This window comes from Dromiciops gliroides, chromosome 3 (assembly GCF_019393635.1).
Source record: "Dromiciops gliroides isolate mDroGli1 chromosome 3, mDroGli1.pri, whole genome shotgun sequence".
In the NCBI taxonomy this organism is placed as follows: Eukaryota; Metazoa; Chordata; class Mammalia; order Microbiotheria; family Microbiotheriidae; genus Dromiciops; species Dromiciops gliroides.
Window position 1 is genome coordinate 532,548,406 of NC_057863.1, and position 26,807 is coordinate 532,575,212.

Below are 26,807 nucleotides of genomic sequence, written 5' to 3' on the forward strand. Positions count from 1 at the left end.
CTTTGTAAATGGACCAATCCCAGTTTTACATACTTTACAAGAATAGGCCAATCAGGTTGTGAGCCAATCACACTCTTTACAAGATAAAAAATGTTTCAAACTGAACATCTCATTGCCTCTCATCTTATCCTTACACTCTGTAATCCCATCAAGTAGGTTATTGGGGAGACTCTATTGCATCCCTAGTTTCACAAAGTCAAAACAATACAAGGAACTTAACATACTTTAAAAAAAATTAGGTTTTTATATTTTATCAAGAGAAAACATGTACATACAAGCGGATACAAAATATGTACACACAAGAAATATGTAGTTAATATCGTTGTTGCTATTTGTCCTTTGTTTCTCAAAGAGGATTGTGAAATGGGGGTGATGTGACTTGCAGTGAATTGGATTTAACTGAGAGAGGGCTGTGTAAAGTCACCAACCTCACTCTCTCCTCCAGAGCCATCTGGGTCCAGTGGCAAGATTTATATCAGGACAACCGGACATGGCCCCGGATGTTTTCTGGCAATTGGGATTAAGTAACTTGCACAGGGTCACATGGCTAAGTAAGTGTCTGAGATGAGATATGAACTGGGGTCCTCCCAACTTCAAGGCCAGTGCTCTATCCACTGCACCCACCTAGCTGCCCATAGTAAATATAGGGTGGGCCAAAAGTTACAAAGGGTTATTATAACTGAATAACTTTTTAAAAATTATTTTTTAATTTCTTATATATTTGTACATATTTATTTCCTATATACTGTATATGATGCTATAGTATTATAAATTAAAAACAAAAAATAAAGGAGTTATTAAATATTGAAACTCCTTTGTGACTTCCTGAATTTTGACCCACCCTGTACAAGGTGATTAAGGGGGAAGACTAGCATCTGGGGCAGCAGGAGAGGACTCTCTAGGATATGGTACTTGAGTTAAGCTTTGAAGGAAGGGAGGAATTCTGGGAGATGGAAGGGTGAAGGAAGTACATTCCAGACATGGGAGAAAGCCTTTGCAAAGCCATGGAGTCAGGATGGGCCTCTGTGTATAAAAGAGAGCAAGTAGACTGCTGTGACTGAACCATGAACATGTAAAGCAGAATAATGTGTAAGAGGTCAGAAAGGGTAATATGCCTCTGGCCTATTCAGCATCTTTCTTGTTCTTTCAGGTAGACTAAGGGTTAGAATATCTTTGAGCCATTTCTTGTATTTTTACTCAGATTCCACAGTCCTGCTGTCTATGCCAAATGGGCCTGATCAGGTAACTTTGAAGAAATTTAAAAACATCTTTCTTAAACAAACTTCCCTGGTTCTCACTCCTAATCAAGTTAGGATGACTATGTTCTGTTTAACCTCTTCTCAATCTCAGTACTTGAGCAAGATCCCCGATCTGCTGTACCCATGATTAGCACTTCCCATTGAGTCTTTTTGGGTAAGGGAAAAACTCTCACCCTTTTCTAGTCATCTTTCTGTCTTTTGTGGTTCAGTCATTTTTCAGTCTTGCTCAAAGTTTCCTGACCCCATTCGGGGTCTCCTTGGCAGAGATACTGGAGTGCTTTGCCATTTCCTTTTCCAGCTCATTTTACAGATGAGGAACTGAGGCAAACAGGGTTAAGTGACTGGCTCAGTCACATAGCTAGTAAGTGTCTGAAGCCAGATTTGAATTCACAAAGATGAATCTGTCTGAGTCCAGGCCCAATGCCCTACCCATTACACCACCTAGCTGCCCTTTCTGTCTTACATGCTTCTGTGTCCCTGCCTCCCTTGGAATAAGATGATGTAAATTGAAGCTCAGAGAAGCCTCATGAAAATACTAGAAAAATCAAATGGGAAAGGAAAAAATTGATAGCCCATTGAAGGTAACTACCACACAGTTATGCTCAGTACACTGTGAAACTATAAACTGGCCAAACCGTAAGCCAGTCATCTTGAACAGTACTTGGCCATGACACAACTGTAACAAGAGGCATGCATAGCTCTAAGCCAAGAGTATTCATTTATTAGCTGAACTCAAATTAAAATATAATAAGTAAAGGTCTATGGGGCTTACTCTTTTTCACTCCATCTGTTGTTAATATCAATAGCAGAATTATGTTAATAGATAAATTCCTCTTTTCTAATGACCTTGAAATTCACTAAGACATTATCCTTAGCATCCATGCCAAAAGATTCTCTTATAGATGAAATGGCCTTATGATGATGTCACTTAGATGTGTCAGTAATGAAGCACTATTGAATGGTCTGCTGGTAAGACTATCTTATTCTCTATTCAGATCTGGGGGAAATAGCATTAGAGAAAAGCTCCAATATATTTCTGTGACCAATATGTGAAACAAATAGCTTTGAATTGAAATACAAAAAGCTTTAGAAGATTTTCCCCCCCAATATGATTGAAGCAGCAAGTTTTGACCCTTTTCTACTGCCAATATTTGTGAATTATAGAAACAATAATAATGATGTCTCTGTCTTTCTCTTATACAAGATTGTTTTAGCCAGAGATATGTACCATAAAGGAACTGCTGTTTAAGGAATCCGCTATTTGCTTCTATCTTCCTCATGTCCTACTAAGTCCTTACTGCTACTCCCTTGAGAGACTACATGCAATTTTAGTGTCTTCTCTCTGTTAATTATTTCCTATTAATCTTGTATATATAGCTTGCTACATGTCCCCATTGCTTAGCACAGTGCCTGGCACATAGTAGGTGCTTAATAAATGTTGATTGTTTGATTCATAGATCCAATAGCTAAGGTTTCTATTTCTTTCCCTGCACACTGAGGCGTAGGAAATAGAAGAGCACAGTCAGTTCTGTAGAAAGCCTCAATGATCTGACCTACTCGGTTCCATATAATACAATGACCAGCAGTGTCTGTTGTTTGGAGGGCAGCAGTAGCAGCCAGATCTGATAATCTTTTAAAATGTCAGCACACTGTGTAATTATCCTTTCATAATGTGCATGAAAATCCTGCTAATTAGAAATTTAAGGGATCAGTCCCCATCACATACTTCAACTTTGAAGGATGACATCCATGCTGGGGGGACGGGATGGGATGGGTCGGGTCAGGAGCCTTTCACTCCCAGGGCCAGCTCTGACCGTAAGTGACTCAGTATCTTGGACAATATCATTTTATATCTCTGGGTCTCAATTTCCTCATCTGCATAAAGAAAGTGTTACACTAAATCAGGGGTTCTTAACCTGGGGTCCATAAACTAATAGATTTCAGGGGGTCTCTGAACTTTGATGAGAAAAAGTTACATCTTTCTTTTCACTAACTTTTAACTGACATTTAGCATTTCTTTAAATTATGATTTAAAAAAATATCATTTTGAGAATGGGTCATAGCCTTTACTTAATTGCCAGAGGGGTCCGTGAAAGATGAGTCAATAGCATTAGAGAATAAACATTTGGTACAAAACATCCTTCTCAAAGTCTGGGACACACTCTTCCACATGTACATGCAGAGCAGGAGGGAAATGGACGCAAACTTGGAGAATACACATAGCTAAGGGGCAAGAGCACCTCATTGCTGGAAGTCCTTTTCTACCACTTATGGGGTACCCAAGAAGTTCTCTCTTAAGTATGGAGAATGTACATCCAGTCTGTCCTTGGCCCCTGATGTCAATATTGCTGCCAGTTGCTGCTGCCCCAGGAGGATGATGATGAAACAGGTGGCATAAATCTTCTAAACTCTTCAAAGCCAACAAGATCCATCTCCAGTCAAAGGGATGGTGGGAAGGAGACCCTCTCAAAGTTAAAGCAGAGGCGCCCTCCTAGCCCACCTTGGGGTTCCTCCTAAGGATTTTTGTGTTTTTTTTAACCCCAAAATAAAACTTATTTAATTTTTAATATTTTTGGATTCCAGTTAACTAGATGCTTTTATATGGGACTCAGAGGGTGCGACCAAGTCTCTCGGTCCATTGAATAGATTTCTGTTTGGCAACATTTCACATCATCAAATTCTGCACTCTTAGTCTAAAGATTATGATTATTTGATTGAAGACTTTATCACTTACTTTTAAGTGAGATGGAGGTGAATTGACTGAATAAGTGTCAATCAACTCCATCCTAAAACTTCCTTCAAAGCATAGCTCAGCTGCCCCTCCCATACACAAAGCTTTTCCTGATTTTCAGCGCCCCCTTCTTGTTATCTCTCTCTCTCATATATTCATGTATAACATAGAGAATGTATATACAAATTATAGAATATATAATTTATAGAATATATAAACACATTCATATAATTTATCATATATTATATAACATAATTTATACATAACATAAATATATAATATACCATGTATATTTGTATTTGCTTATTTACCTTCATGTTGTATCCCTAAGTATACCATTTGTTTCTTAAAAACATGGATGGTCTTATTTTTGTCTTTGTTTCCCCAACACCTAGCATGGTATTTTGCACATTGTAGTCACCTAATAAATGTTTCTTGAATTAAGTTGAATTTCTTTGAAGGACATACAGGTAGCAGCTGTAACACCACTCATTACTTAATCCAAGACTCTAAGGCTGAGGAAAATGTTCTGCACATGTGATAATGCATTGATTACATCTCCTTAGCATCTTTTCTCTCAGAAATTGAAAGAAGAAGAAAACTATTATCTATCTGCCCCCACCTTTGATAAATTTCTCTCCAGTTAAAGACTGTATAATTTCTATCTTAAATTTTAACATTCAAGCATTGTATTTCTCCATAAGCATTTCTTATGGTAGCTAATGACTTTGTGTAGCTGTGAAGCAGTCTCATGCAGAGAGCATTGGACTTGGCCTTCGAAAAATGTGGATTCAAGTACCATCTCTCTTCCTTACCAGCTGTGTGACCTTGCACAAATCACTTCAAATCTCTTTGTCTTGTTCTCCTTCTCTGTAGAATGGGGACAATAATATCCCCCTTATCTATCTATGGGATTGCCATGGGGGAAGTACTGTGTAAACTTCAGACCTCTACATAAATGGAGTTAGGATTGTTAGGGATAATAGCATTCCTCTTAGCAACAGCTACAGCTCATGAACTGCCTTCTTGTACAGAGCTTTCTGTTAGAGAGCTAATGTTCTACCAGAACAGTAGGAACTCTTTACAAAAGATTTTTTTTCTCCTTTCTTTATACAAAGATTTAAATTTCTCGTCAGGCCAGCAACTGGACTACGCTACTTCAAGCTGAGCAGACAGTTTAAAAAGGAAACTCCTATCTGGTTAGTTGGGAAATTGCACTTGCTCAGATTTGAACCTGATATAGAATGAACTAATATTCTGTTAATGAGGTGTCATTCTGTACACTGGGATTTGGGTGGAAAATAGAAAGAGAGCAGTTCTCCTGCCAGATAAAAGCATTCTGAGAGACATTTGCTGAGGAACCATCCAAATGCAAGGGACTACATGAGACCCTTGGTGGCAGAGGTTAATCAAAGACAGAATTCATTCTCTTCCCTGAGGGAGTACTCAGGCTAAGAGGTTCAGGTAGAAGAGCACATTTCTTGATTTCTTTTCCAAGTCTCCTAAATTCTTTGCCCCCAAACTGGTTTTCTTGTAAGTGGCCCATAAGGTGGGGGGTAGGGGAAGGAGATTCTCTTCAAAATTGTCCATTTGTGTCTGAGATGGTGAGAGGTCTTCCCTAATTCCTATGTATTCTATACTCCATCCAAACTGAACTATTTAATGCCCCATCCCCCCCAAACATCTGATTCTCGGTCTTGACTCATGTCATTTCTGTACTGGGAATATCCTTTCCCCACTGTCTCTACTAATGAAAACCCTACCCCATTGTTGTATGTTATCATTATCCCATGGACAGCTAGGTGGCACAGTGGATAGAATACTGACCCTGAAGTTGGGAAGACCTGAATTCAAATCTCACCTTAGACACTTATTAGCTATGTGACCTGGGGCAAGCCACTTAACCTCAATTGCCTTAAACACCTGGGGCCATCTCTAGTCATCCTGATATTTGTCTTCCTACTGGACCCAGATGTCTCTGGAAGAGAGATCGAGGTTGGTGGCTTTGCACAACCCTGCGTCACTTAAATTCAACTCACTGCAAATCATGACATCTCATGATGTCATGGTCTTCTTCAAGAACCGAAGGACAAACAACATTATCCCATCCAACTTGAGCAGTGTGGTGCTATTCTTCCTTTAATAATCTTCATGTGTCCCCAAATACTAAAAAAATGCCCCTCCCCCTCCTTTCATATCCATAACTTTTTTCAGCTCATTTTCAGATTTGTCCCTTCTGATACTATTTTTATAGGATTTTCCTACTCATTTGTGTTCAGCCTTCCTTACTTGCTCTTGCTTCCATCTTCTATATATGATTTTTGGGGAAAGAAATCTGAATGGAAAAAAAGGTGAGTGACTATTACTATTGGAAGAAAAGGAGGTTAAAATGGAAGTCCATTACTTTGGAGAAATGTAATGATGATATTAGATGAAAATGAGAAGATAGCTCAACTTTTGTTTTCCTTCTGGATTTTTTTTTTTGCAGGGCAATGGGGGTTAAGTGACTTGCCCAGGGTCACACAGCTGGTAAGTGTCAAGTCTCTGAGGCCAGATTTGAACTCAGGTACTCCTGAATCCAGGGCCGTGCTTTATCCACTGTGCCACCTAGCTACCCCCTGGATTTTTTTATACAAAGAATTATCTTCAGACTGGGAATAATAGATCATAAATTTCAATAGGGAGTTGTGAAACAAGATTAGTTAGAAGATGGTGAACAAGTCTATGGCTGCCCTTGGTGAATTCAAGTTCACAGATCAGTACAAATTAATTACCTAGGATCCTAAAAGAATTAAGGGATGAGAATACTTGGGTGCTATTGGTGATCTTTGGAACTCTGAAGAGAGGGGAAGATGTGACAAGACTAACTAATGACAAATGTTGTCTTAAGTTTCTAAAAACAGAAGTGGGTAGAATCCATGAGTTATCAGGAGGGTCCTTGATGTCTATTCCTAAAAAAGTTAAAAATTTCATGGAAGAAATGAAATAATGTGTGAGCATTTGGAAAGGGACAAAGTGATGACTAAGACAGAATAACTTCATCAAGAACAGGCCCTGTATGACCAACTTCATTGCCTTTTTATTTATTTATTTTTGCTGGGGGTATTGTTTTCAACAAGGAATTCAGTGGTCAGATAGGTGGCAGAGTAGATAGAGTGCTGGTCCTGAAGTCAAGATTCATCTTCCTGAGTTTAAATCTGACTTTAGACACTTATTAGCTGTGTGATCCTGGGCAAGTCTTTTAACACTGTTTGCCTCAGTTTCCTCATCTGTAAAATGAGCTGGAGGAGGAAATGGCAAACTACTCCTATATCTTTGCTAAGAAAACCCCAGATAGGCTCACAAAGAATCAAACATGACTGAAATGCCTGAACAATAACAGCTAGTCTTATCCTTGTGGACAGAATGGAAAAATGTGAGCTAGATGACAGTGTAGAGAGACATATTTAGAACTTGTCTAGTGACTAGATACAAAGTGAATTCAATAACGGGTCAGTACTGTTATGGAGAGAAGGCTCTAGGTAAATACTCCAAAGCTGTTCTTGGCCCTATGCTATTGAATATTTTTATCAATGACTTGGATGAATCTATAGATACTGTGCTTATCAATATTGAAGATGTCATGAAGCTGGGAAGGACAGCTTAGCACACTGGATGGCAGAGGAGGTCAGAAAAGACCTCAACAGTTTAGTACAATGTAGCAAATCTAATGTGATGGAATTACTAGAGATCTAAATATAAAATTTTATATTGGCGTTAAAGAAACAGCACTTCCCAAGTATAGGAATTGGAAGGTATGGTTGAAAGAATTCATGTGAAAAACATCTAGGCTCTTTATTAGGGGACTGAAAGATCAGTATGAGTCAACAGTTAGATTTGGCAACCAAAACATGTAAACAAAATTTGAGACTGTGTTAAGAGAGTCGCAGGACTGAGCACAAGGGGAATAGTAGGGCTCTGTTTAGTACTCAGATCTATAATTAGGAAGGGCAGTGATAACCTAGAAAACATACAAAAGAGGATGATCATGAAGACAAGGGCTTTGAGGGCCTTCCATACAAGGATAAGGTTGAAAAAATGAGATTTTTATCCAGGAGAAGAGATGACCTAGGATAGACATGACATTCAGATGTTTGAAAGAAGGGTTTGATTTATTCTGCTTAGTATGTACTGGACTAGATCACCAATGAAGCTTTATCCAAGCTTCTATGAATTCTGTGATTTTGCATATCTAGAAGGAAAAACTAGGAGCTATTTATTGGTGGAAGCCACAGAGAGACTGGTATCAATTTGATGTAAGGAAAACTTCCTAATGATCAGAGCTATCCCAAAGTGCGATGGCTTCCTTGGGAGACAGTGGGTTCCCCCTTGCTCTTCAAGCAAAGGTTGGATGACTTCTTTCCTGGGACCTTGTACAGAGCATTCTTTTCTTCCCCACTCCTCTCATTTCCTATTGTCTTTAGTATTTTTTTTTAGAGTTTGCTATCCCTTTTCAGCCTATTTCCCCTAGAGCATTTTGGCTCTTTGTATCCTATTTTCCTCCGAACTCTTTAGAATTCACTTTTTAAAAATCAAGAGTGCAGATTAGACTATACACTCTGGTTCAAGGCCAATGGAACTTTAGGTTGAAGAGAATATGTAATGTTGCTACTTTTGCTCATTTGCTTGATTTAATTTTTTATGCTATGAGCATCTCTTCAGAACATGTAACTTCATTGTTGGCAACACTCCAATTTCTTTTTAATTTTGACCTGAATCTCAGCAAAGGCTAAAAGAGAAAGAAACTCAAGGTCCCTTCCTTTTATGACAAAACACTGTTCTTTCCTTATCTTCAGAAAAGGTATTATCTAGACAGAGAGCCAATTTGGAAAGAGAGAGAAGGTGGCTGTTTGGGCAGTGGTTTTCATCAGTCAGGAGTGATTCTGTCCTTTCCCAGAATAGAGCAGAGAGCTGGAAGCAGTGGAGCAGGAGGGAGGGTAGAGAAGCTGAACATAATTACAGTTTCTTTCCCTTACTTCACAGTGTGAATTCAGAATGGGGCAGTGATAATAATAATAACATTTATACAGCACCTTAAAGTTTGCAAAGTGTTTTACAAATATCTCATGTCATCCTTACAATAGTCCTGCTATTATTACCCCCACTTTATAGATGAGGAAACTGAGGCAGGCAGAGCATAAATGACTTACCCAGGGTCCCACAGCTAGCAATTGTCTAATGTGGGATTTGAACTCAGGTCATCCTGACTCCAGGTCCAGCGCTTCAGCCACTTCTTTACCTAATTCACATTCATATAGTAATTCAAGCTCTACAAAATGCTTTCCTCATAAGAACCCCAACAGTTTGGTAGTACCAGTATTTTTATCCCCCATTTTAGAGATGTGCTAACAGGTTCAGAGAACTAAAGTGATTTGTCCAAGGCCATCAAGTTAGTAAGAGGTGGAATTTGAAGCTTGATCACCTGCTTAGACTTTTATTAAAATCCTGTCCTCAAGGAGCTTACATTCTAAGGCTATGAGGCAACAAGAATCAATCTATTAATTAATCAACATGCTGTTATTAAGTGGCTACTATGTTTTCCAAGATCTGGATACATACAGACAAAAATGAAACATTTCTACAGAAGTACAGATCTATTGAAAGAGACAACACATTAAGTACATTCAAAATATATACAAGATACAAACTAAACAAATACAAGATAAGTGTGGGGAGGCAATTATAGGTGGGGAATGGGGAAAGGATTCATGAAGGAGTGATACCTTGACCGTACTTGAAGGAATTTAGAGACTGTAAGCGGCAAAGGTGAGAAGGGAATGTGTAGCCCCTACAAGCTTCCAGGGACTAATGAAATCACTCTCTGAACAAAGGCATAGCCATGGCCAAGCCAGGTTTGGATCCAGGGGGATGTCTTTGCTGCACAAAATTTAGAGACATGGAAAGATGAGGGGAGCAGGAAGAGGAGAGACCAGATAAAAGAGAGACCAGATGTGCAGAGACTAGGTTAACTCCTACAGAGAAGAGTCTGCAAAAATGGCTTTAGGAGCACAGTACAAATGAAGAGTGCACCTTTTCTGACTCTGTGTGTGTGTGTGTGTGTGTGTGTGTGTGTGTGCTTTCCTCCCTTGTTGTTATTGTTAATCTCGTGCTCTCCACTGTTTTACTGAATATGAAAGGAGTAGGGGCAACTCTGAGATGGTTTTACATTTCACAGAATAGATAAGCTAAGACCTTGCTTTTGGCTCGATGGTCAAGGAGACTACCTGTGGGTCATATTATCTGAGTTGTTTACCCTATATGTGCCAAGGACATTATTAGAATGGAATCTGGTGCTTTCTCTTTATCCCTGAGACCATGCACTTATCTTTCATTTCTATCGATTTTAACCACCTTCTGTGGTGACCTATCTATTAGGCTCCTAAGACTAGGTTTTCCCTCTCTCTCTTTCCCAGTCTCTAGAGAGAGGAAGGAAGAAAAAGTGAGGGGAGGGGACTAGAGGAGAAACTTGGCCCTGGAGGTGGACACAGGGCAGTTTATGGGGTCTTTAACCATCCCTTCCCTTTTCTGGTTGGAAGTGTGGGTCATGTAAAAATAAGAGATGATATGACAATAACCCCTAGGAGCTACAAATGCATTCCAGACATGGGGGAGTATCTGTAAAAAGGTGTACAAGAAAGAGATGGACTGTTGGGTATAGGTAGCAGTTAGTATGGAAGCTTGACAACCACAGAGAGAATCCCCATCAGAATACTGAGTTAAGATCAGAAAGGTATTCAAGAGCTAGATTGTGACGGCCTTTATTGTTGTTGCTGTTCATTCCTCATCCCTGAAGAGGACTTATGATGGGCTTTAAATGTCAGGCTGAGGAATCTGCCTTTTATTTTAAAGATAATAAGGAATCATTGAAGATTTTTGAGTAGGGATGATGTATTCAGAATCCATGTTTTGGGACTGTGAATTTGTCAACTATGTGGAGGGTGGATCAACTAGTCAGTTAACAATCCTATTAAATTACCATGCAATAGGGATACAAATACATTGAATGAAACCTCCCTCCTCACAAAGAGCTTACTGTCTAAGGGGAAACTCTGGAAGCAGGGACATTTCCATTCAAACCTAAAAACACAAATATACCCTAGAGTGAAATATTACATTCAAATCATCTGTAATTTGTCATTTTTTTGTCACAACCTGAGATTTCATCCACATGAAGCCCCTCCTATGGAAACTTCAGTAGTGTGCTGGTAAATGTTTAACAACCAGCTTGGGGTGGGAGGTAGGGAGATGTACATATAACACACTTTTACATTTAAGCTTTATTATTTTTATTTTTCTCCATTACTTTCTTTAGTCTTGAAAATCAACAGAACAATAAATCAAACCCTTATTTGCAGCATTTGTCAATTTCCAAGGTGGAAATTTTCATGTGCATACTTTGACAATTGGTTCTATCCAACTGTTGGAACTGGCACTGGCACACCCCTGGGAACCTTTCTTTGGTGTTATAGATCAACAACTAGTCTGTAACTTACACTTGGAGTTGCTGGAGGCACTGAGAGTGACTTGACCAAGGCTACACAGATAGTATATGTCTTTCTGACTCCTAAGGCCAGTTATGCAGCTTCTTCCATACTCAGGATCCATACTCAGGATTATCTATGCAAATATTCCTTTCTTATGGGATTGATGTTAGGTCATTGTTGAGTTATCCACATAAATTAAAATAACATCTTTCTTTATAAAATAAATAATGCATATCATAAATACTGTGGAAGTCTAATGGATGCCTTTTAAATAATTTATTTCCTGTCCTTTTTTTTCTTGCCTGGAACATTGTAACTTCTTAAGCATACGTGATGGATTTACTTTCAGATCTGAATAAGAATGAAATTGAAACTGTAAGTAAAGTGGCTGTTTTAGACATTTGAAACATTGAGAGAAAGGCAAAAAAACACAACAAAACAATAAAGAGGCTTTAGACAGAAGGTGGGAGGACAGGCTGACAAGCATTTTTCTAAGGGGTTTTTCTACCAACACTGAATAATTCTGTGGCTCTTCTGATTACTTGATCTGTCTGCTTTGAGAAATTGACATTTGGCCCATATTTTTCACTTGTGCTCAGTTGGGCATCATGAGTGGTTGGTCCTGAGAGTAGCTGAGGGAGGAAGCCATGGGAGCTTCAAGGCTTTGTCAACAATGATGCATTTTGCTTCTTAGCCAATTCCCTTCCAAGGAAGCAGTAGGGATAAGGACACTCACACTACTACCCTTGAACTTTGAGTGGCTCCTCCACATGTAATTTTTGGCTCAAAAAGACTTCCAACTTTTGTGTTAAAACACCATGTTGTACTCTTTTGATTAATGCTACTTTGGAAATGTGTCTCTATAGTCCTGCAATGACTCAGAATGGAGGCAATATGGAGTATTAGATCTGGTTTCAAATCCTGCCACTGATATTCCCAACCTGTGGGATCTTGGATAAGTTACTTCATCTCCTTGAATCTTAATTTCCTTATCTAAACAAAACAATGAGAGGGTTGGACTCTGAGACTCCTTCCAGCTCTAAATCCTACAATAATCCTATGATTGAATCCCACAGGTCTTTTCACTATTTGCCCCACTGTTGCCTCCCAGAGTTCTCCATGCTTCAGCATCTGCCCTGCCTTTATGCCTTGCAGGCCCCTAGCACTGTCATCTAACCTTCTGATTTAACCTAAGGACTCCTAGTCCTTTTTAACCCAACAAACACTGAACCTTTTGGATCTCCAGGTCTTTCCATGCTTTTAGTAGCCAAACTTTCTATTATGTGTTGTCCTTCCCAATTAGACTGTGAGCTTCTTGAGAGCAAATGTTTATTCACTTTTTCTTTTTGAAAACTCAGTGCCTGGCATGTAGTCAGAGTTTAATAAATATTATTTCATCCATCCATCCAACCATTCATGCATTCACTCATTCATCTATCAATTCATTTTTCTATTCTTCCATTCTTTGATTCATTCGTTCAATCACACATGTATTAATTCATTCACTGCCAGTAGAAAACAGAAGCTCTTGCCACATTGGGAGCTAGGTTAGCCTTATACAAAGGTGGATTAGGCAGCCACTAGCAATGACACTGTGGAAAGAACATTGGATTAGAGGCAGAAGAGGTAGGATTGATGCCCAGATCCACTATTTATTAATTTCATAAACTTGGGCAAGTCACCTGACCTTTCTGACCCTCACTTTGTTCTCTTGTAAAACAGAACCGATAGTAATTGAATGCTATTGACCTCGCAAGATTTTTGTAGGGATGAGAGAATCATAGATTCTTAGACTAGAAGGAACCTTAGCAACTCTCTGGCCTAACCTATACCTGATACCTGAACAAGAATCCTCTCTGTACCATAGCCAATAAGTGATCATCTGGCCTTTACTGGAGCATCTCTCATGACAGGGAACCCTTACCTTTATGGGGCATCTCATTCCTCTTATGGTTAACACTAATGATTTGGAATTTCCCCTCACTTTGCTGTTTGGAAGTTTTTCCTTATCAATATAAGCTTGCATTTGCCTCTCTGAAATATCTACCCAATTTTTTACCAACTGTCCTAGTGATTATGGGACCCAAAAAATAAAAAAGAATGAATCCCAATGGATCTTTAATTGTTATGCTTTATTGGGGAGGAAAAGGCCTTCTGATACTCTCTGCCTATTCCAAGCAGCTAACAGGCACAGTACACCACCTACCATCCTTCTCTTCCCTCCTACTCCCACTTCTCTCCAGCAAACAATAACCTAGGGAATAAAATACCTAAAAATAGCCTCAGCACTTTAAGTCGGTCACAGTTTCATATCATCCCTTAAACTGTAAATGGGTCTAGATCCTTACATACATTAGTATGAACAAAAATCATCACAGGACAGGACAAGAAAATGAAACAATTAATCTATGTGACCTGTATTCGTCAGTGTCTTACAATCTGCAAATGGTCACACAAAATTTAAACTATCTTCGTTATATCAAATTCTTTCCTGGAAGGCAGGTTATGAGGATGGATGGGGCTGAACAGAGTTCAAGACACAGGGGTAGAGAGAGAATTCTATAATAGTGGGGATGATGCTAAAATGCAATGCTATTTGTAAAGAGCTTTGCAAACCTAAAATGCCATATACATTCTGATTTGCATTAAGTAGTGTCAGGATAGAGAGACTTAAATTCAGGTTTCTTAACTCCTAGACATGGTTTGTTGTTGTTGTTTTACTATTTTAACAATATTGGGGCAGCTAGATGGCACAGTGGCCTCAGACACTTAACACTTACTAGCTGTGTGACCCTGGGCAAGTCACTTAACCCCAATTGCCTCACCAAAAAAAATAATAATAAAACAAAACAAAAAACCAATATACTAATATACGTTGGTTCCAAAGGTTTGTCATGCCGGGGTGGGAGTGGGGATAAGCTCCCACTCTCTATAAAATGCTCCAATAGCGTGCTCCTCAAATAGCCTCTGACAACCGAAGCCCAACTCCTGGCCTTCTCGTGGCTGAACTGTTTCCACTAACAGGAGAAGGGGCGAAGGCGAGTCACTGGCGCCTTAAAACCAGTCGCTTCGGGCAGGTGGGGCTTGTTAGCCTTGGCAGGCAACCTGCCTAGGGGAAGGAAACCCTGATTTTAAACCTCCGCTGCCTTGCGGCTATACCCATATATGGGAAAGGCTTCGGGAGTTAACCCGGAGGAAAAATCAGGAGTCGAGTCCCTTAGGCAGTTGGATGTTGGACATCACATCCCTCTGGCAACTCCCGCTGCGGCACTGGTGCCAAACTGTATTGGCTCTGCCTCTTCTTTGGATCCACCAATGTCGCGGAGAGGGAAAACCTGCTGCATGGGCAACAGCTTGTTTTCCATATTGTTCTGCCCAGGCCAGCTCCCTGGAGAGGACACTCCAGCTACTTCTCATGGGGTAGATACAACACGGGATGCAGCAGTTACCGGTTAAAAGTCACTCAGGAGCTGTGGCTCCCATATTGGACTGCACAGCCACACTGTGGCCTGTGGCCCTTCAAGGCGCTGATCCATGGTTGTCTGCGACTAATGGAGGCCTACACAATATACATTGTCTTAGATTTTTAATTATCTTCCCATGGGGATCTGTGTATCCAAATAGAATGCAATATCCTGAGGGAAGGTACTATCCTATGTTTTACGTACCTGCACAGCACCTATCAAGGTGCCTTAACTTTAGTAAAAACATGAAGAAAACTCCACAATTTTCCCCATAAATAGGCATGTTGGCAGCTTCATTTTTTTAAGATTATAAGGTCAAAATACCAAAAGAACATTGATGAAACGTACCAACCATCTCCAAAGAAAGAACTGATATTGACGGAACAGATTGAAACATGTTATTTTTCACATTCTTTCTTTTAAGTGACAAATATGATGATGTTTCGCATGATCATATATGTATAGCCCATATTGTATTGTTTGCCACCTTAGGGAGGGAAGAGGGGAGAGGAGGAGAAGAGGGAGGGAAGGAGGGATAGAGATTGGAACAGAAAAATCTAAATAAAAATGTTTAATCTGGAAAAAAATTTGAAAAAAAAAAAAAAAGGTGTGTGTGTGTGGTGGGGGGGGGGCAGCTAGATGGTGAAGTGGATAAAGCACCGGCCCTGGATTCAGGAGTACCTGAGTTCAAATCCGGCCTCAGACACTTGACACTTACTAGCTGTGTGACCCTGGGCAAGTCACTTAATCCCCATTGCCCCACGAAAAAAAAAAAGGTGGGGGAGGCGTGTGCTACGAAGGGTTCAGGAGGTCTATATGTATTTATATACACACATAAATATATGTGCTGTGCATATATGAGTTATTTAGGTCTTGTTTATATAGTAAACATATTTAAACAAATTTGTTATATATATTATTTATATAATTTGATATGTATACATTATAAAATAGTTATTTAAAGATTTAAAACAGTAAGTTATATGTATTAGAATATATCTAGGTATATCTAAATGTAATAATGTAGACATTTTACATTATATATGTCATATATGTGTATATGTATATATTATATCTATGTTTGATATATGTATAAAATATAATTATATATCACAAATAAAAACAAAATTTAAAAAAGATTATAAGGTCAAGGGACCCAAATTGTGCTGTACATTGTGTAAGCAAAGTGTAATATAAAGACTTAGTATCAGGAGAAAGCTAGGTCGAAATCCTGCTTTTGACACTAGGTTAAGTGACACAGGAGAAAGTCACTTAATCTCTCTGGGTCTCAGTTTTCTCATTTGTAAAATGGTCATAAAAATTTCTATAGGATTCACCTTGAAGGATTGAAGCACCTTCCTGTCCTTAAAGGACTGGACAAATTATCATCACTGTGAACAAAGGCAGCCTGGATCTGGAGCTCTTGTCAGAAATACTGAGTTTTCAAGTCTGGAGCTCTTGTTGCAGTGCTCCAGGGCTAGTATCTACTTGGCAGTAATCACTTTTGAATTTTGCTTTGGATTATTTGCAGAAGGGAGAACGAAAGATAAAAGGCTTGGGTGGCACATTCGTATTCAGGAGAGAGCTTTTATTTTTCATTTCTGAATATATTTTTCTGTTGAAAAATCTTATATTTTTTTCTCCAAAAAATGGTTCTTTTTTTTTGGAAGGTGCAGTAAGTAGCAATAAAGGATTGAAAAATCATTCTGAGTTCATCAGTTTCCCTTCATCTCTTTCTGCCCCCAATCTCAGGCACTGATATACCGTTAGACTATATACAAAAGCTGTGAGATTGAATAATTTTTTTAAAGGTGTGCTAGGGCTTGCTGGGTACAATAAGATCCTAGAGCAGATTGGTCTTTAGTAGATGTAATTATAGCCACACTACACACTGGAATTTTCCTTCCTTTCTACTGTCAAAGGAAAATGGTACCAGTTGGAGGGCTGAAGAGACAATAAAAGGCAGTCATATAGATGGTATCAACTGATGGAAGCTAGAGCAATATAGGGAAGGAAAAGGTCTGAGGATTTTAGTCAATAATGCAAAAAACAATGGCAGCCAAAAATGCTAACAACAGCTCAGGTAGCATAAGAAGGGGTCTAATGTCAAGATCAAGGAAGTAACAATTCTGATGTACTTCCCTATGGTCAAATTACATCCAGAGTTATGTGTACAGTTCTGAGTGCCCCATGTCAAGAAACACATTGCCAAGGTGGGGACATCCAGAGGTTATTAACCAGGATGGTGATCATGCTGAGGATCATGCCTTGGAAGATGTTTAGCCTAGAGAAAAGAAGGCTTGGGGTGGGTGGGTGAGATATTATTAGCTTTCTTTAAGTTTACGAAAAACAAATTGGTATTTGGAGAAGGGTTATCATTCAGAACAGGAATTCGACTCTTTCAGTTTGGACCCAGAAAGCAGGACCAGGGACAATTTAGGCAGGTTGCATATGGGCAGATTGAGGTTTGATATGCAAGCTTACATAGAGCATTATTGCCTTCAGAAATACTATTAGACAGAGATGAGGACACAATTAAAGGGATCCTGAAGACTGAATTGGAATCCCTGGGCAGGGGTAGAATGTTCTAGAAGGAATACATGAATGTTGTATAGTGTGAATTTTTTTTTCTTTTTTGGATGGGGTTGAGACTTTCAAATTTCCTAAAGAGGCACCCGAGGAGGAGAAGCATTTACAAAGTGTTATAACTACCCCCTATCTCACTTAAAACGTTTTATTGTTGCCTTTTATTTTTAAACTATAATAATTTCCCCTTAAGTACCCTACTCCCCCTCACCTCCCCCATGAGCCCTCCCGTCCTTGTAACAAGCAAAAACATTTAAGCAAAAAGACAGTCCAGATGCAGTGATTGCCTCTAGATAGAGTCAGAATACCTGAGATTGAATCTTGGCTCCATCATGGCCTGCTGACCTCAGTTTCCTCATCTATAGAATAGTGGGGGGTGGGGGGGACTGGAGGAGAGATTTTTAACCAAGGATTCATGAATAGATTTCAGGGTGCCTTTGAAGTTGGATGGGAAAATTATATTTTTATTTTCATTAATCTCTAACTGAAATTTATCATGTTCTCACCTACCTCGCAGGCTTGTTAGGATTAAATGAAATCATATTTCTAAAGCACGTATAGTTTCTGACTCATCTTCCTGGGTTTATATCTGGCCTCAGATACTTACTAGCTGTGTGACCCTGGGCAAGTCACTTAATCCTATTTGCCTCAGTTTCCTCATCTGTAAAATGAACTGGAGAAGCAAATGGCAAACCACTCCAGTTTTTGCCAAGAAAACCCCAAATGTAGTCACAAAGAATCAGGCATGACTGATACAACTGAACACCAAAAATGCTTATTCCCTTCCCCCTCTCATCAGTTATGATTTTTAAAAAATTATTCTGAAAAAGTATCTATGGGCTTCACTAGACTACTAATGGAGTCTACGATACAAAAAAGGTAAGAAATCCTGAACTAGATGATCTCAAAGATCCATTCCAGCCCTAAATCTATGTTACTATAATAATATATACTTCATTTCCCATCCATAATCTCAATATCTCTAATTTGAGGATGGAATTCTTTCCTTATCAGTTCTCTTGCTCCAAAGTGTCTTATTGTAATTCACTGGAGTTTGACTGCTTTTCAGTGTTGTTGCCATTTACATCATCTTATACATTGTGCATATTGCTCTGCTGTCTTTACTCTGCATCGTTTTGCATGTCTTCCTAAGTTTCTTTGTCATTTCTTATAGCACTATGACATTCATTATGTCTTATACACCACAATTTGTTCATCCATTTCCTGACATAATTCTTGAAGGAACTAGCTACCTTCCTAGAAAGAAAGAGAGAAAGAACAGGGCTATATATAGTAAAATAATTGGAGTAGGAGAGTGCACATTCAGCTTCAAACTTGACCATGTCCCCAGAAACTTGGGCCCGGATTCTTGGGCAGGTTCTGAGATGGATATTACCATTGTACCCTGAATGGACCAAGGTAGAAGTTTCCATTATTCTTGAAAGATACTGATGTCCTCTTAAAAGAGGAGAGATATAGAAAAAATCATATGATTATATCAATAGATGCAGAAAAAACTTTTGACAGAATACAACTCTCATTCCTATTACAAAACCAAGCAAATGAAACTTCAACCCATAGGTATAAATACCTTTTTCCTTGAAACGATTAAAAAATAAAACAAAACAAAAAAATCTACCTAAAACTACCAGAAAGCATAATCTGTAATGGGGATAAGCTAGCAGTCTTCCCAATAAGATCAAGAGTGAAACAAGGATGCCCATTATCACCAATATTATTCAAGATTCTACTAGAAATGCTATAAATAGTAATAAGTGAAGAAAAAGAAATTGAAGTAATCAGAATGGACAGTGAGGAAATAAAACCATCTCCTTTTTTTTTTCAGACAATATGATGGTATATTTGGAACATCCTAGAGATTCAACTACAAAATTAATTTTTAAAATTAACAATTTTAACAAAGTAGAAAGATATAAAACAAACCCACACAAACCATTAGCATTTGTATATATTACCAACAAATCCCTAAAAGACTAGATAGTAAGAAATATAAAATAACCATAGATGATATAAAATACCTGGGAGTATACCTGCCAAAACAAACCTAGGAATTATATGAACATAATTACAAAGCATTTTTTATACAAATAAAGTCAAATTTGAATAATTGGAGAAATAATAATTGTTCATGGGTAGGCTGAGCCAATGTAATAATAATGACAATTCTATCTAAATTAATTTACCTATTCAGTGCCATTCCAATTAAATGAAAAATTATTTTATTTAACTAGAGAAAATAATGACAAAATTCATTTGGAAGCTCAAAAGGTCAAGAAAGCAAAGGTATTAATGAAAGAAATGCAAAGAAATGAGGTTTATAAGTTCTGTTGTTCTGTCATTTCAGCCTTGTCTGGCTCTTAAGTGACAGCATTTGGGGTTTTTGTGGTAAAGATACTGTAGTAGTTTGCCATTTCCTTCCCCAGCTCCATATCTTAAACTGTATTACATGGTGCTTATTATCAAAACTATCTGAAACTGATGAAAAAAAAAAAGAACAGTGGATAAGTGGAATAGAGTAGTTATACAATACACAGTAGTAAATTATTATAGCTACTTTGTGTTTGATAAATGTAAAAGAATTAAGAATTTGGGACAAGAAATCATTATGTGGTGAAAATTCTTGGGAAATTTGGAAAGCAGTCTGGCAGAAAATAGGCATAGACCAATATCTTATACTATTTACCAAGATAAGACCTAGACATAAAGGGAGCTATCATAAGTAAATTAGAAGACTATGGAACATTTTAGGATAGGAGGAAAATTTATGAATAAATAAGATACAAAGAATTGTGGGAAGTAAAATGAATAATTCTGATTGCATGAAATTTAAAAGGTTTGGTACAAATAAAACCAATGTAGCCAAGATTAGAAGGAAAACAGAAAATGGGGAGAGGATTTATAAAATTTCTCTGATAAAAGGCTCATATCTCAAATATATGGAGAACTGAGCCAAATGTATAAGAATATGAATCATTCCCCAATTGTTAAATGGTCAAAGGACATGAAGAAGCAGTTTTCGGAAGAAGAAATCAAAGCTATATGTAGTCATATGAAAAAATGCTCTAAATCATTATTGATGAGATAAAGAATATTAAAACAACTTTGAGATATCATTTCACACCTATCAGTTTGGCTAAAATGATAGAAGCAGAAAATGTCAAATATTACAGGAGATGTGGAAAAATTAGGACTTTAATACACTGATGGTGGAATTATAAACTGATCCAACCATTTTGGAGAACATTCTGAAATTATACCCAAAGAATTACTGTGTATATCCTTTGACCCAGCAATACCACTATTATATGTTTTTCTCTTTTAAAAAAAATAATTTTTTTATTATATGTGTTTCTCAAGATGATCAGGTAAAAAGGAAAATAACTTACATTTTCAAAATATTTATAACAGCTCACTTTGTGGAGTCAAAAAACCGGATATTGAGAAGATGCCCATCAATTTAGGAATGTCTGAATAAGTTCTGGCATATGATTGTGATGTGCTGTAAGAAATGATAAGCAGGCTGATTTTAGAAAAACCATGGAAAAGACTTGCATGAAATAATGAAAAGTAAAATAAGCAGAACCAAGAGAACACTGTTACAGTAACAGCAATATTGCTCCAAGAGTAACTGTGAATGACTAAGCTATTCTGGGTAATATGAATATTCATATCAACTACAAAGGACTTATGGAGGAAGATGCTTCTATCTCCAGAGAAAGAACTGACATATGGAAATATGTATGGTATGGCTCCATATGTGTGTGTGAGAAATGCTGACTTTCTCTAATGTGGAGTTAGGAGGGAGATAGATGATACCTCAAAACTAAGAAAACAACACACACATGTGCATAGACACATACTCGTACACACACATGTGCACATGCATGTATGTGTGTTTATGTATGCATATGTGTGCATGTGCATGTATATGTGTATATATGAGTATATATATATATAAGGGTATACACACATATAAAAGAGTATATATACATATATAAAAAGAGTATATATTATATGTATATATGTATATGTATATGTGTGTGTGTATACACACACACACTCTTTTAAAAGGTGGATAAATGTGAACCCTGTCTGACATATACCACTGAAATGCTCTGGAAGTAGCAGGGTTCAGAAAAAATGCAAAAATGATCGTCAAAGTCTTGGAGTGTTTTCAATGGAAGCTTTATACTTTAATATCCGTAACTCCTTTGGTTCCTGTGCATGATTGCCAGAAGGTATGAGATCATCATTTTGGGAACTGCCCTTCCACTTTTATGTTGCCTTCTGTCCCCACTCAAGAGTGGGGATAAGAAAGCAGGAGTGGGGGAAAGTGGTGGGTATACCAACATGAGGCTACTGCCAGAGAAGTTGGGAGAGTGTAGCAAGGGTTAGGGAGGAATGAAGGGCAGGGCAGGAGGATTTCTCCACAATTGACTATTTGGTGAACCCTAGGAACATCTCTGTCTGGTACCTACCACCTGGAAGCCACTGGAGAAGCATCATGATGAGAAATCAGGAAAGAGAATGGAGCTCTGTCCATTCCCTTTCATGATTTCTTACTTGTAAAGTGCTCCCACCAACAATGGACCTTCTCATTACCCTTGTTTGAAATCCTCAAGAGGCTAGCACAACCCATGCTTCACACCCATAGTAAAGTATTGGTGTTGAAAACATGGGCCTGTGTTTCAAGCAGACATTTGGAACAACCCAGAAGGTTTTCTTCACCCTAGGGCAACTTCCTCTACCAATACAAATCATTATAAAAATGAGGAAACTCAGAGAGATTAAGTTGTTGTTTTTGTGCGGTTTTTAGGTTGTATTCAACTCTTTGTGACCCCTTTTGGGGTTTTCTTGGTAGAGATAGTGGAATGTTTTGCCATTTCCTTCTCCAGCTCATTTTGCAGATAAAGAAACTGAGGCAAACAGGGTGAAGTGACTGCTCCAGGGTCACACAGCAAGTAAGTGTCCACAGCCAGATTGGAACTCACAAAGATGAGTATGGCCTGGCCAGGCCTGGCATTACATCCACTTTGTACCCTGCTGTCTAGAGAGATTAAGAGATGTTCCTAGGGGCGGCTAGGTGGCGCAGTGGATAAAGCACCGGCCCTGAAGTCAGGAGTACCTGAGTTCAAATCCGGCTTCAGACACTTAATACTTACTAGCTGTGTGACCTTGGGCAAGTCACTTAACCCCAATTGCCTCACTAAAAAAAAAAACAAAAAACAAACAAAAAGTGGTGGAGTTACAATTTGAACCCAGGTCCTCTAACTTCACAATCAGTGCTTTGGCTTCCAGATGGGAAGAAGCAATGCCACTGAGTACCCAGTCAGCCAGATAAATAAAACAGGAAGTCACCAAACAGGAAACTGGGGTGAAGTCTTCCTGTGCTGATTTTCCCTAATGCCCTCGGCTCTCTCCCAGCTCTCTAGCCGCAGCCCCATGTTGGTGTACCTTCTATTCTTCCTACTCCTGCTCAGGGTACTTCCTATCCCCACTCCTCCTGCTGAGGGCATACTGGTGCTGTTTACCCCAGATGTGGTTTGTAATAGTTGTCCTGGGTGCAAAAAGTATCATCTATTCTTCTAATTTTTGTTGATAGGGCATTATGAATTACAAGAAGCTACGTGGTTAATTTATTTCTATTAAAAAAATTAACTAATCTGGGGACCCAGCTGGTTCCCTAAACTGTGTGGCCTGTCAACTCTGCTAGATTAAAGCCAATTCTTGGAATACAACAAACCCTCTCATGATTTGTTTTAAAGAGCTTTCTATTTCAAAACAAAAATGAACTCTACTGCATTGATGTTGGAGGTGGGGAGTGCACAGATGGCCTAAGGAAGGGGGTAAGGCCGAGATAACTCTCCCTGACATTTGCCTCCATTTTATAACAACTTCACAGCTCGAAAATGAAATAATAACCTTGGACCCAGCCACCGAAATCCAATTTCCACCTTTGTGGAACTTTCTCACATCTTCCTCAAACATGACTTTTGAGAGATTCCCAAGGCTAACCAAGATGAGATTCTCCCCATGCCAGACCTATGGTGCTACATAAATGAGATAAGCAACCACACTTTGAAGTAATTTACCAATATTCAAACATCAAATGAAGGGATCTTGGGGGTCCTTATTGTATGTCTCCTGATCAACATCATCGGTTCTCCTTCCTTTGTGAATCTTTCCCTGTGGGACTATAATTTCTGAGGACTCTCTTCTGGTACAGCCTATACCAGTGATTTCCAAACACCTGAGTTTTAACACCCTGTGGTTGTTTCATTTTACAATTAGATCCTCTAATCTCTCCCCTTCTTCAGCCCATCAGCATTGCATTCACAGAATCCCATCCTTAAGATACAGCTTAAGCACCATTTTCTTCAGGAAATCTTTCCCAACTTCTGGTGCCCTCCCTCTCAAACTACCTCGTCTACATTTGCATTTATTTTCCTTATATTTGTACTATATATACACTTTGAGATATACTAGGAACTTAGTAAGGTAGCTCAGGAGATAGAGTGACGGATTTGGAGTCAGGAAAACTTGAATTCAAATCTGACTTCCTCGTCTGTGTGACCTTGGGCAGGTCTTTGCGGGGAGGAGGGTTGTTCTAGTCTGTTCATTTGTCCTTTTCAGTTGTAGGCAAAAGCAGAGGAATCGTTCCCTGACCCAGACTTGAGCCATGATGAATTTGGAAGCAATATCCCCACTTGATGTTGCTGTCAGTCTATTGGGGAAGCCCTGAGAAACAAATGTGTGTGGAACTAAAGTCTGAGGGTGACTTTGGACTGGGGAGATTGGGCTATATAGGAAACTGTGTATAGCCCCACCCTACTTAAGGGCACAGAAGAGCCCTGGAGGGGGCATGAAATGTAACACACCTGGCTCTTTGGCAGTGAGGGGCCAGGGCAGTTACTTCTACATTTATATGTGTACATGTGTCTTTCCCCAGGGAGAATGCAAATTATTTGAGGGTCAGGACTCTTTTCATTTTATCTTTGTAGCCCAGAACATCACATAGTGACTAGAATATACTAGATGCTCAATAAATGAAGTGAATTGAAATGACTTAGAAATATTCTATCTTATTGTGACAGACATGGTGAAATGGATAGAGAGGCTTTTGAACTAGGAAGTTCTAGATTCAAATCTCACCGCTGACACATACTAACTGTGTGACCTTGGTCAAGTGATTTAATGGTTGACTTCCTCAGTTTGCTCATCTATAAAATGGGAATAATAATACTACCTGTTTCTCAGGGTTGTTATGAGGATCACATCGGATAATATTTGTAAAAAGTGCTTAACACAGTATGTGGCACATGACAAGTGCTACATAAATATTTATTCCTTTCCCCTATGGGAGAGGTCACTGAAGGCTACATCTATGGTCCTCAGTCTCCCAAGTTTTTAATATCATGAACAAAATTACTATTACTATTATTATTTCCATTTTACAAGTAGCTTTCCAGCATCTTCTACCTGGATAGGATATTGAAACTCTCCTCATTTTGCAAATGAGGAAACTGAAGAAGAGCTAGCATCAATGAGTCCTGCTAGGACAGAGACAAAGTGGCTTCACCCATGAGGATGCTCCCACTGGTACCATACACACCCTGATCCCCAGCCCTGCTGGTAGAGGCTCCATCTTCAACTCAGGGAGAGTTAGCTCAGTGCCAGTTGCCTCACTGACCTAAGCTGACAAAATCTTCCAATACTTTCAGGGCCAATGTCTATATTTGAAAAATCTATTTTGACATCAGAATTTTCCTCATCAAATTAGTACTGCCTGTAACTCCAACTGTTTCAATCAATTTTCATTTTTATATAGATGAGATGTCTGTCCTAAGTAATTAGTCATCAGGAAGTCACAATTGCAGAAACTTATTTGTGGATGTTTTTAATCTCACTATCCCAAGGGAGCCAATGTCACGCTCCTCCAGGTAGGTTTAGGGATTCTTAGAAGTGGTTCAGGGGCAGCTAGGTGGCTCGGTGGATAGAGCACTGCCCCTGGATTCAGGAGGACCTGAGTTCAAATCCGGCCTCAGACACTTGACAATTACTAGCTGTGTGACCCGGGACAAGTCACTTAATCCCAAATGCCTCACCCCCCCCCCCCAAAAAAAAAAGTGGTTTAGAGGGTGGATACAGCCATCCCTTGGAGCTGGACATAGTAACACAAGCAGACATTTATATATTGCTCCTAAGTATACAAAGCACTTTATATTTATTATTTCAAATCTTCATAACATTGTGAGCTAGGGCTTATAGGTATTATTATCCCCATTTTACAAATGAGGAAAATGAGAGAGGGGAAATGGTGGGTCCACGGGCCACACAGATGATAAGTGTATGAAGTGAGATTTGATCCCAGTTCATCTTGACTCCTCTATCTACCATACCATGCCACTTCTCTAAGAAGATAGATACAGTTGTAATGTGAGTGTTGCTTTTCATCCCACAGACCCCTTTGTTTAGTTTTGTCTAACCTGGATGCACTTATAAGAGGCTCCAGTTCCCTTTGTCTAACTCAGTATAATATCTCATAACTCCTAGGACCTGTGGTCCATCTGGTGGTTGGGCCTTTAATTGTCTTGATAGAGCTAACCTTATGGTAATAATTGAATGTGCGATCTTATTTTTCCAGGTCAGACAAAGACGGGGACTTAATGAGTGTTGATAAATGGACCAAAAAATGTACCAAACTTAGTGTCCCCTTTCTGTATCACTGAGTATGTTTATGTGATTTGTATGTTATTTGAGAAACCTGATAGGCCAAGAAAGCTAATGGAACTAGGGAGGTGTGAGTTAACCTCCCACAGTCTCACACCAGTCTGGCCTGTTGTTAGCAAGGAAGCTTCAGTGCAGAGGCTGGGTCAGCTTGATCTAATTTTGCCCCTGGGTGCATTAACCTGAGATTCAGTTGTGGGTCTTTTGAGCAAGAACTATATAAAAGTGTTTTAGGACTCTGGCAAGAAGCTTTTCAGACTCTAGGGAATCTTCTTGCTGACTGTTTTTAATTCCTTTTCCCAAGACATATCTGTTTTTACTCTCCTAAATTGCTTTTTTACCACCATCCGCTTAGGTATTGTTTTCATTGGATGTATTTGAATGTATTTTAGTAAATGAATTGTTCGATCCCTTGGGCTCTGAGTGACACATTGTATCAGATAAACTAAAATCAGTTAGGTGTGACCCTTTATCTATGTTCCTTGAAATCACAAAC